Raw genomic sequence first — 12,702 nt, forward strand, 5'->3', positions numbered from 1 at the left:
AATTTAGCGGGCGGATGGAAAACGCAATTCACTTTTCCGGCTCGTGGAGTTCTGGTACGAGAGGGATCTGGAAAAATGATTCTTCTGCTGTTTTGAGAAGTCCATAGTGACAAAACAAACGCAGCAAGCAGTGGCGAGACGTGAATGATTGACTATCGATGTTTCCCCATTTGAAGCTATGGTAAAAGATCGATTATTAGGGTGTTCGCTGCGGACACCCTGCTCATCGATCCTTTTCCATAGGTTTAAATAGCGGAACAATCGATATATCGCAAAGCACGCTACGCCACTAGCAGCAAGTTATTTCCGACGGCAGTGATTGCAGACAGCAGTTCTAAAGCTTGAATTAATGCAGATCAGGATTCAAGATCGGATTGGCAAATATTGGGGGAAAAAATTCTCCCTACAATGTTCGAATCTTATCAAAAAATTCGAGAGCAAATTTTTTCAACTTGGTGAATATTTTCCGGGGTTAAGATGATTTTTTAGGAGAATATTTTATGATCATAATAGGTAGCGTACTAAAAATCGGACTTTTTCTGAGTAATTAAACATTTGCAGGAGCAGCTTTTCAATCCCCGGTGGAATCCTTCTTAGAGGGTCTTTAATAGATTATAGAACCCATTAAAAAAAGTTTGTTAAAGTTCCAGCGTTTTCATAGCCAGCTGAACGTGAATACTTAGGCGCCAAATTTTCATTTGCCACGACTCCGATTATTAATAGGCGCAGATGAGAAATATTTAGGCGTTTAATGCCTGTCGAATTCGAACGCTACCTTCCTGCCTTTCCAAAGTACCTATTAAAATTGGTTAAGACTCTTACAATTAGTTTTAAAATATCTTACCAGAGTCGGAAATGTGAATCGTATTCGGATCATAAAATCATTATTACCATGTGAACCCTAAAATTCCCCAAAACAGCGTTTTAAGTTTTGCTCCGACAAGATTTCAGTTTGACCAGAGTTGATGGACGCCGCCTTAAGGATTCAACTGAGACTGCTAAATTAGTTGTGAGTTATGCTATGCTCGTCTAGTAGTTACATCACTTTTACGATCAGTCGCGCCGTGTAGTGTATTCTGGTGACCGCTGCGCTTTAAGTGCACTAACATTCAGCGGCCTAGTTCAAGAACTCCTGATTCGAGCCCTCTGTTGAAAAGTAGTTCAGAAATGCACGAGTTTTGCGTGATCTAACGGTAGAAAGAAAAAAGAAAATAAACTTTTTTTCAATGGAAAATTTGCAGGTGCCAGAAAATTTGCGAAGTTAATCTTCAAAAAAAGCCTACAGAGTGAACTGACCAAATGATCTAATATGCTAAAACGCATGTGTTTAATGAGAAATGCCACCTGATGACGTCACAGCGCGGCAGATTTTCTCACTTTTACATCTAAATTTCCATCTCCAATCTTCCAATCCAATCTACGATTTTCCAAATCGGAAAAAAAATTATGGAAAATACTGCGATCGCAGCTCATTAAGCACTCTCAGTTGCAGCAATAAAAAATTTTCGTGCTTTTCCATTAATTACCCTGAGATGCAAACGATGGTGGGAAAATACCACGGAGGTTCCTGATTTTTCTCCTTGTGTACTTTGTTTTAGAGATTTTACCAGACTCTGCTTCTGAGTTAGAGAGTTTTAGTTTTCATGATCGAGTTCAAACTTACGACGACGGTTGAGCCGCGAGTAATGGTCTGGTGGTTCCAGCGACTCAGCTGCTTGTAAATGATTTAGTGCTGTCTAATCAGTGATCTTGCTCGTATAAATTAAACGTTTGGCCAATTGAGGAACTAGTAATCGTCTGGTCATGTATGAAAAACGCTTATGGCCTTCGGAAACTGCACTTTTGTGCATTGGGCGTAGATATTCTTGTTTTGTTTGATTAACTGATGGCCAGAATTTATTGTTTTTTGGCCTAATTGCATATTGATAAGTTTTCCATTCCGCTTTTCCATCGAAGGTGTAATCCTCCCGTCCTGAGGAAAAACGCCGTATGAGCCTTCGGGCGTTGCCAAATTTCCTCTTGCAAAGCCTTGATTTCCAGGAAAATGTTTGAATATTTTGTTTGCCAATTTCTGAGATAATTTTGCTCGTAATTTGATCTGAAGTGTCTGAAAATTTCAAGGAGAAATATTCATCATTTTCCTCTAAAATGAACATTTTATTGAAGAAAATTTGGCAACTCTCGCATGTTCATACGGCGTTCTTTCTTAACACGGGAGTAATGCTCATTAGTGTGCTTTTTGGCGATCCTCTAAAGAAATTGAGAACATACGAGTCATTGTAACCCGCGGCGGAATGGAGGACACCAACCCGAGGGAAATCTGAGCGTCTAACTAGACTTTAATTTCCTGTCGGCCATGCTGGTGGACAAGAGGACCGATAGTTGATTTCATTCCGATGAGGAGTTTGAATTACACAAGGCTAAATTTGAATGGCACACGATGGATCGAGTCAATAGGGGAGGTCGGTCGGATAAGGAAACTTTAAAAGCTCATAACTCCGTTTATACAAAACTTTGAGGTTTTAAAGAGTGGCTCCATTGGTTTCCTTGTGAATTTTGAGACACCCCTTAAAATTTAAAATGTGACGAATTAAACATCGACATTTGCAGATTTAGTTACAAGTTTCATGTCCAACTTCTCCGATTGACTCGATCCACTGTGTGGCGTTGCTCGTTGATTGTGGTGAAAATATAATTTTGAGTAGGCAGATTATGTAGGGGAGGGCTGTTGTACCTTGGACACATGTTCATTTTTCATTTTTTCTTGGTTATATCTCTATGCAAGAAGTCAGTCAAAGTCGGTATCAAAATTCTAAATCTAAAGGCGTGTATTTTTCATTTTTGCCAAAGTGGGAAAAAAAATTCCTTAAAGCCGTACAACACCCAGTTAAAGGTTAAACATGCCGAGGTGAAAGGTTTGCTTTTTATCTATCCTCTCTTTTCATATTTTCCGAAAAAAAATACACCATTTTTTTGCCTTTCCTTGCATATTTGCAGAGCAAGGATATACATATATTTTGCTTCATAAAACTATTCTTCGTTGAAATAAGTTGTATCTTTGACAAGAGCTATCGCACGCTCTCTTTTACTCGAAGCTCAATGATAACTACAGCGATATGAGTCCAATAATTGCTCCTTAATTAATAAATGATGAAGAGATTAAACTCTTCCAGACGGAACCCTAATTTTTCCAGGCCTCCGCGCCCAGATTGAACGGAGCGGAAAGTTTGTTTGAAGTTGAGTAAACAACATTCTTGTAAAAATCCGAGAGTGAACCTGGAGTCGTCGACTTTATTTTTAATTGTGATTTGGAGCACAAGGTGACGTCAGCCTTGTGGAATTTCGGTGGAAAAAATGCAGCCCTCTTAGTCACCGAGCACAGCTTGGTGAACGTGCGTGAATCGCTTGGTGCGCTATGACGCCTGTCCCACGCGCTAAATCACGAAACAGTTTTAGTTCCGAGTCAAAGGGGCTAGCAGTGCTAGCACGCGATGAAAAAAATTTCATTGGTTAATATGGTTTTTCTCCGGGATTTTTTATAAATTTTACTTGAAAGGTTGTTTTAGGTTTTTTTATCATTTTACAACCCTCCAGGAGAAGTCGGTGGTGACTGGTGAGTCTTGGAAGTTGGCAACACTGTTTTTCATCCATGTAAATGTATGTTAAACAATCGATTCTTGGAAAGACAGCTTGTTTCACTTAAAATCGATATTTTTAATGGATTCAAATGGAGGAAAAACAATGTTGCCAGCTTGCAAACTCGTCACTGGCTCTAGTCTCCTGTTGCTCTGTTCCAGTTTTCGTCTTTCTGGTTTCAATATTTAAAAGCTACAGCTGTTAGTGAGCCAATCTTGTTGTGCATATGTTAATTCCCACCAAGTTGAAGTTAATTTACGTGCCGGCCGGTGGAGAATGCAGCGGATGCAGGCCTGCCGTGATTCATTCACAATTCACCGAAGGAGATTTTACTGTTCCACTGACAATGAGCCTCTAAAACAAGGCCGACTTACGAAAATCTCGAAAACAGGTTTCAAAAATGTTTCGATTGAACAGAGATGCGCAATTTTTGGCAGTTGCATAGAAGAGGGGGATCTCACAATTGAAGTTTCTTTGCAGCCGAACCCTTATTTATCCCCGGAGGATCACGGTTTAAAAAAAAAACTTTGCTTAGTTCTTATGAGAAAAAAAATTAGCTCCCGAAAATGCAGGAATGTCGCAATGGAGGTGCGTCGTTCCATATATACTATCAGAGAATAGGTACTGTCTATACGTAACATTTCAAAAGAGATTTGAATCACCTGCGGTGACATTTGACCAACTGTCTATTTTCTGCTACTGCACTAGAACAACAATGAAAGATAGGTTGATTAAAGCTGAGCCAGTTTTGTGTGAGGCCTACCTACTTGCAGCCGTTTCCTAATCTCAAAAAGTTTGTACACCGCACCTGACAGTCGTAAGTTTCTCTACAATGTCTCTACCACCATTACTCTACTTTTCGCTCTACTCGTGTTCAGGGTGTCTGCTAAAACAGGCTGACCAAAAATCAGTAGGTACTTTTCCAGTACATTCCCAAGAAATTCAGTACCTCCTTAACAGAGAAAATTATGTACTTTTTCAGTGCCTTCAATTGACGAAAATTCGAAAAATTTCAAAAATATGAATTTCTCGCGCAAATTGCGACAAAAATGACGACAAATTAAAAAAAAAAAAAATCCGGACATTCTTGCGGAAAACCCGCACTTTCTTCAGTACTTCCGGACCGCCATTCAAAAATCAGTACTATTTCCGGACTTGTAAACACCCTGATGGATGCCAAAATTGCCAGTTGGGCAGTATCGTTCTTCAGCCGTCGAAACCCATTCTGGGCAGCAAATAACGGTGCCTTAATCAATCTCCCCTGACATTTCAAAGATTTCCCTGGCTTTTTAAAATCCCCTGACATTTCCCGGTTTCCCGACATTCCCGACTGCGGCAACCCTGCCGGGGCTTGAATCCCGAATCCCTGACGCATGCAAGAGCTTCATCGAATAGTCCTGTGCGGTGGGTGCAATATCGTCACGAGTCCATCATGAGTCGCGGCAGTGGCCAAGCTCGACGGAGGTTGCCGTTCGGAATCGGTGCTCGTGCGTTGGGTTCAGGTAGAATCGGACACCTGGGTGGCACGACCTGGCAGCGGGGGGCCCGCCGGCCCGGCTCGGAGACGCACGGTACCAAACCGTACCAGTGCGTCTCGCTTGACTCGCCTCGCCGTCAGCGTCAGCATCACCGCCGCACACTGGATCCAGTCAGTAAGAGAGGTCGGACAAAATTTTGAAACTTTAAAGCTTATAACTCCGTTTATACAAAACTTTGAGGTGCCGCAAGTGGTTCCATTGGTTTTCCCATGAAATTTGCTTCGGAGAGCACCCCTTGAAGTTTGAAATGTGATGGAATAAACATCAAAATTCGCAATTTTAACGAAAAATTACGTGTCTGAGTGAGTGGATCCACTGTGCGGCGGCCGCCAGCGTCACCGGGAAAGGACCACGGCTCAACGCGCGTCCGTCCACCATCAACAACGCGCTTGGGCTCTGGCTCTTGGCGCTGCTGCTCCGCTGAAGCTGATAACACCGGGAGGCGATGAGGCGCTCAGGAGGCCCGGGACTGCCACGGTGCGCGGTGGACTGCACGGTTCCCACTGGACTCGGCCGCGGTAGAAATGAGCGCCAGCCGAGCACGGAACATTATTACGGCCCCGACAGTCGAAACACTCGTGAGAGAAATGGAAATCCATCCATTCGATACTCTTCACCGTGTTGTCCAATCTAACGCTTTGGTTCGGACGCCCCGCCCGGGCCACTTCCTAGAGTGCCTGGGGCCGAATTTTGTCGGCTCTTTCACATGGAGGTGCAACATTCATCGATGAGTCCGAATCGCACCACTGACCAATCAGAAGTACGGACTTAAGTACGGTCGAGACTCGTCCTAAGTATATTTAAGTACGGTGGTAGGACCGACAAAATTCGGCCCCTGTATAAGTAGAGTAACTTGATAGAGAGAGTATATATGGACGTTTCGCCCTCAACTTTCGATAGAGGCCATAGGACTAAAAAATGTCGGCATTTTATTTTAGTTTTTGAGGATGGGAGGGGTCATTACCAAATGTTGACGGTTATCACCAACCGCACTTGTTTCCAACCTTACTATGTCCAAGATTATTATGCTCGAAAATAGCACACGATTAGCCGTAAAACTATGTACATACGTCGTAGAAATGCATTTGAGTGAAGGATTACGTTGTTTAGAACACAATACCTACGTTTCGTCTCTGAACTCACAATCAGCGCGATTCGCGAGTCACGAGCCGAGAGGGCAATGCTTGAAGTATCCCTACAATTTTGCAGGCGCTTCCCGCGATCGTTTTTCGCTCAAAGTTCAAAGTTCCGGGAATTTTCCTTCAGAAGATGAGGTCCCTTTTCATAGATCTGGTCACAGTAGTGAAGCAACAAAACTTTTCGTGCATATCCACAACAATAAAAAAGAGCTCGGTCTCTTGTCTGCTGACTCAGGGATTTTAACGCAGAGTAGCAAAGTTGAATTGGTCAAAACGCGCGATACAACTATTCCGACTTCCATGTAGGTGAAACTGCGTATCCAAAAAATGAAGGAGAATCTCTTTTTGAGTGCCTCGGAGACTTTAACGCAGGATGAGAAAAGTTGGATGGGGTACAACGCGTGATGCAACTATTTCGACAGTCAAATAGGCACAATTGCATAATTACAAAATGAAGAAGAACGGGACTATTTTCGGCTGAATCAAAGACTTTAACGCAAGAGTAGAAAAGTTGGATGAGGCGAAACACGTGATACAACTATTTCGACTTCCAAGTAGGTGAAATTGCATATCCACGAAATGAAGGAGAGCTTGGTGTTCTGTATCATCGCAACCGTTCGGTTCGCCAAACCCAGTTTTTTTTTTCGTTTAACAGAACGTTAAATTCGTATAACCGAACTTTTGAGGTTAAAAGAACTGATAAAAGAAGTTCGGTTACACGAATCCAAATTTCGGTTTCATTCTAAAGAAGAGTGAGCTCTCAACGCACTGATTTTAACGCAAATCTAAGACAAGACGTGATCGTTGATAGTTCGTAAAAATTAGTGCGTTCGGCACTGATTTAAAAATATTTGAAAAATTAGTTCAAAAGCGTTGAATTCTTGAGATATTTACTGCGTAGGTGTTTAATTTTACGGAAATTACTGCTTAATGTTGAATTTTCGATAAAATCACTGCGAAAGCTTAAAATTTTTGAAATTTACTGTGAAAGCTATGCATTTGTAGAAAATTACTACAAACGCGCTATAGTTTAAGTGATAATTACTGCGCCAACACTCAATTTTCATAGTGGGAAGGCTGAGTCGCTAGAACTGGGGAAAGAAAAGAATAGACAAAAGTCACATCAGTCTGAATGCATCAATCATCAGTTGGCCCATTGGTTAGCATTAATATCTGTTGAATGGTGCAATTTTTGGATGTGACATTTGTCCATTCTTTTCTTTCCTCAGTTCTAGTTGCTCGAACGAAACTGCGTAGGTTGGAGAACTTTCCGCATCCCTGAAATGTTGTCCTGAGTAGCAGAATCTAGGTTTCCTCTCAACTCGCGATGAACATGAACCGTGCCGACAGTGCGGCAGTGGCGTGGTGTGCTTTGCGATATGTCGATTGATACGCTACTCGAACCTATAGAAAAAGATCGATTATCAGGGTGTTCGCAGCGAACACCTTAGTAATCGATTCTTTTACCGTAGCTTCAAATGGCGAGATATCGATAATCGACCATTCACGCCACGCCACTGCAGTGCGGTATCATTGCTTCACACCATACGACGAGAGGAGGGAAATGGCGAATTAAAGTTGCGAGAGAAGCTTCGACGGCATCATGCACGTGCAATGTTGAACGGGCTTTGGAGAAAATACCACGGCGAGACTCGACTGCCGGGAGAGGAGATCTTAAAGTCGTGAAAGCACAGGCTCCAGAGCATGAGAGCGTTACGCTTCTGAAGCGTGAGCGTATTGAGCGCGCTAAAGTAAAAACGCCGTATGAACATTCGAGGGTTGCCAAATTTCCCCGGATAAAACATCAATTTTTCAGAAATTGTACGCACATTTGGATTGCATTTTGCAAAAAGGAACCACTAGCATTGCAATGATGCTAAGTGATTGCATTGTGCAACTTCATCTTTTGCAATAAAATTGCGGAAATCGTGAAAAACTATGAAATTTAGATGGTAATTTTTGTCTTAAATTTACAGTTTTTAGCGAGTAAAATAGAAACTATTAATGGATAATCGAGTTTTTCCTCCAAGATAAAGAAGTTGCACAATCTTAGCAACATTGCAATGCTAGTGGTTCCTTTTTGCAAAATGCGATCCATTTTTCCTTGAAATTTTCAGATGTTTAAGATGAAATTGCGAACCAAACTATCTGAAAAATTGAAAGAAAAATATTCAAAATTTCCCGGTGAATTCGTTTTTTGTTGAAGGGAATATGGCAACGTTTGGAGGCTCATACGATGTTTTGCTTGAGGACGGGAGATTGAGCGTGCGACTCTGCTGGCGGACGCGACGCGCAAGGCGGCACGCGGGGTATAGGTGAAAACTCGGGCGATAGCAGCTGAGCAAGAGCACCAACTCAAAATTGGGTCACATCACATGGCTATCGTCGCGTCACTCCCGCTCAGCCGACTTGGTCCCCGAGCCAGCCATCTTGTCATCGCCTAAAAATTCGGGACAGCTTTCACCGCTCCCGCCTACCAAATGCATAGTGCTTCACGCTAATCTACACCGGAAGTAAACAAACATTGGGATATTGAAAAAATTGGCCTCGTATTTCACGAATTGCCCCGACCCAACGTTCGCATATCATAGTTTTTTCCGCACACGGTTTATTTCATAGAATTCTTGACCATGTTCATTCCCTGATTTTCCCTTGATTTCCCCTGATTTTCAGGAGCTCAAATTCCCTGATGAGGAACCGACGTTTTTTCCAACTTTCCCAGGATTTTTTTGGAGGAAATTTTTCTCTTTCACCAGAGTTCCAGATATGGATGTAGATTTTTTTTCAACTTTCAGCTGATTCTTCCGCATCCATCAGAATTTTTTAATGAAAAAGCGTTTTTTACGTTTATTTTATCTGATCAATGAAAGCTTCTCTATTTTTCTAACGATTTGATTATTCAAGAGGTCAATATGGTAGCTCAGACAAACGAACCCTGCATTCACTTACAGGTGATTCTACGGTGGGTGTGTAAGCACACATTAAGATATCAAAAAATGTTGGTAAATTATTGGTTCAACTTTAAATTTGTGACAGAGAACGAATCCATTACGCCTTTCTTTCCTAAAAAGATAATTTGGAAAACCTTCGAATAAAGCTGAACGTGCGCGAACATAAAATGTTGCATTCGATTGTTCAAACCCCTGAAAATCCCTGTAATGAAAGAAAGTCTGACAGGAAGTTTGCGTCGTTGCAATCTGAGCTACAGGTAAGTTCAGGTTCTGGACTCTTCTCTTCGATTTCCATAAGTTCAATGTCTCGATGTAACTAACGACCCAGTCCCGGGTTGTGGAGAGAGAGGTTAAGAACCCTACAGAGGGGGTTGCCAAAATGCATTGCTGAGCGGAGGCCGCGTATTATTTATTTCTTTCTCCACGCTAAACACGGGCGGCACATTTTTTTTACGACTTGTTGACGAATTAAATACTGACGTTGCCTGGCAACGGGATCGTTGCGCTCGGGCTCGGTAGTTGGCCTGACGAAATAATAAAATGTGACCCAATGTTGTTCCGGAACTCTCTCGTTAACCACAAGCACTTGTCACGAATTTTCGGGGTTCTCCTACACAACCACCTCGGAGGTATAAGAATAATGCACCCGTTGAAAAGATAACTTGACTAGCATTAGCGCGCGAATCAACCAAGCATATGCGACAAATGCATTGCATTTAATAATGTTGATAATATGATACAACTATTCGTACTTTACGGACATGCGTGTTGCATATGAAAAAATTGAAGGCGCTCCGGACTGTACTCCAGGATGGAGTCGCAGTATACGCAGCAGCGTGTTGCGCGGCAATAAGTGGCAAAGTGAAATTCTCTGATAAAAATTAACACTGGAGGACAGGAAAAGATATTTTCGCTCCATTTTTACATACTTATTAGGATATTATTATGTTCCACCACCACAGTAAGTCGTGCAACAGCGGGTAGCTGCGAGCACTGCTTCATAGGCTAGAATGACCGGAGCGCCTTCAATTTTTGGTACGCAACACGGATGTCCATAAAGCACGAATAGTTGTATCAAGGCGTCATTAGCGATATCATCGCCCCATGCTCAGTTATCAGTACGGAAGCGTTCAGGAAAAAACGTCGTGTTAACACTCGAGCGTTGCCAAATTTCTTCCGATATTAAAAAACATTCGTGGAGATTTGTTACCTCTTATATTTTCAAAAATTGGAGAATTTTATACGCAATTTTAGCCCATTTTTTTGAAAAATTCAAGAAAACATATTCCTAGGCGATACAGGAAATGAGGCAACATCTGATGTCAAAATCTGTCTACTTAAGTTACCTATTGGTATTTAAAGCAAGTTCTCTGGAAGATTTATATAAATGGTTAATCGAGTTAGAAGTGTGTTGCCTGTGAAAATCACCTATTTTAAAAATGACGAGCTAGCGGAACACCTCTTATGCAATGGCTTGCCAAAACAAAACAGAACATTCTACGACATTGCCATTCAGCCCTGCGATTCTTCGTACTTCCAAATAACACTTTCTAGCGATGTAACTTGGAAATTACTTAAAACCCCTGACCAAGTTACAGGAAGACCCCCGTTTTTTATGGAGCCTCCCTCGTAATTGTTCATTTTCTTTGCATTTACTGGCATTAAACTACCTCAGTAAATTAAGGTGTTTTGGGCACAAAATTACGTGTCATTAACAGATATATCAATGAGAAGAATATATCTCTGGTTTATGCAGATGCTCAATTCTTTCATTTCATATCTATGACTGCTTTGAGCATTTTTTTTTCATGATAGTCCGTCGCACGCTGCAGTCTTCCCTTCTAACTTCCATGGAGGTGCCTTATTAAAATCTGAATAATTTTTGTTAGGAAACAATAGTGAAGCTTAGAATTCCTAGATAATTAAGTAATTGCTCATGTGGACATTCATTGCTCACCATGATATTAATCCAAAATTAACGCCTGGCGCAAACATAGTAAGGGCTATCTTTTTTAACTCTTGCTCAAGCAAATGAAAATCAGTAAATTTGATTAAAATTGTAATGACCAAGGCTTGAGCATAGTAGGTACTGAACATGATTAAGTACCAAAACAACATTGTGAAAAACCCAACATATCACTATTTCAGTTTTGATTATATGATACATTGAAAGAAAAAATGAAATCCAAAACGTTAGATTAGCTCTTTGAAAACATTGACCTCCTGAAAGAAAAATCCAGACTCCCTGTAGGAGCAAACCTTGTGGTTTGTGAGCCTTACAGCCAGCGAGGTAATTAAGTATTTGGTCACCTGCAATTAATTACGAGTATCACACCAGAAATGACTATCAATTGTAAGTTTCTGAATAGGGAGTTACTTCTTAACACAGAATTTCCTCAAGTGTATAATCCCAAGTTTGTTTTCGCAAAATCTTCTGTGAGGAAATAAACAACCTTCACCTACAGGTGTGAAAGAAAGGTTACATACCTGTTCTAGCAGGTGTAAATATATGAGCTGATATTGAATGTAAGCACTATGAATCATAACAAAGTTGACTCACGTTAAATACCTAAGAATTCAGATAAAAACTAATTTATGAAAAGTTCAAAGTAAATCTCACCTGTATTTTTAGAAGTAAATCCTGGCAACACACGGAAGAACACGGAATCTACCTGGATTCATCAACACAGGACAAAAAGGAAAGTGAGCACAGCACAGAGCATTTGACAACCCCACTGATTATTGTAACAGAGGGAGAAATTATTCTAATATTTAAAACTAGGAATGATAATACGGTGTAAAGTTATAAAGCAAAATAAAATTACAGGGGAAGTTAATTATTTATTTAAAGAAACTAAAAATAAACAATCACATCACAGTCTCCTTGACACCACACCGACAGAGAAACTCGCGGAGAACTGCCTTGTTGTCATTGGCTGAGCAGTTTCACAAGGAAAGCTACGGTGGCGCTCTCTACTCTAAATAGGAAGAAGCAGCCTTCAACAGAAGCGGGCTATTTGAATTCCACCTGTTGATTCGAAACTAGGAGCGTGCTACTTTCGGCTGGGCTTCCAAGCCCACTGATGATGCTTTAGTTACGTCCACCTCATCTCATATCTTTCTATCAGCCAACGATTCATTTTTTCTCCCATTAAGCTATTTGTACTTACATTTGGACGACTTTTTTGCAGTAAGGAGTTATTACTATATTCAGGCCCGCCACATCCCATCTCGGGCCCTGGTACCAATTTTCTGGCCCAGGCCCCTAGCACGGGGGGGGGGGGGGGGGGTCCGGGGGGCTTCCCCCGGGAAATTTTTGAAATTTTAAATCTATTTGGACGCATTATGAAGCTCTTATGATGGAGATTTTCCATCAATTTCTGCAGAATAATTACGCCTTTTTGTTTACTTTCAGCACCAAAAACTTTCGAATTGTTG

At 41.3% G+C, this 12,702-nt stretch overlaps 1 protein-coding gene across 2 annotated transcripts in view; it reads right to left on the bottom strand.

Annotated features, from left to right (window-relative positions):
* The window catches only part of nuf (rab11 family-interacting protein nuf), a 96,915-nt gene extending 84,725 nt beyond the window's left edge, over positions 1-12,190 (bottom strand). Inside the window, exon 1 of one of the 2 annotated variants that reach the window (XM_019043476.2) lies at positions 11,885-12,190. The gene's annotated coding sequence lies outside the window, so the exon portion shown is untranslated. The remainder of the gene's footprint in view (positions 1-11,884) is intronic. The other variant, XM_019043474.2, reaches the window with a different exon arrangement.
* Between the last annotated feature and the right edge of the window lie 512 nt (positions 12,191-12,702).

Source organism: Bemisia tabaci, chromosome 4 (assembly GCF_918797505.1).
Source record: "Bemisia tabaci chromosome 4, PGI_BMITA_v3".
Lineage (NCBI taxonomy): Eukaryota > Metazoa > Arthropoda > Insecta > Hemiptera > Aleyrodidae > Bemisia > Bemisia tabaci.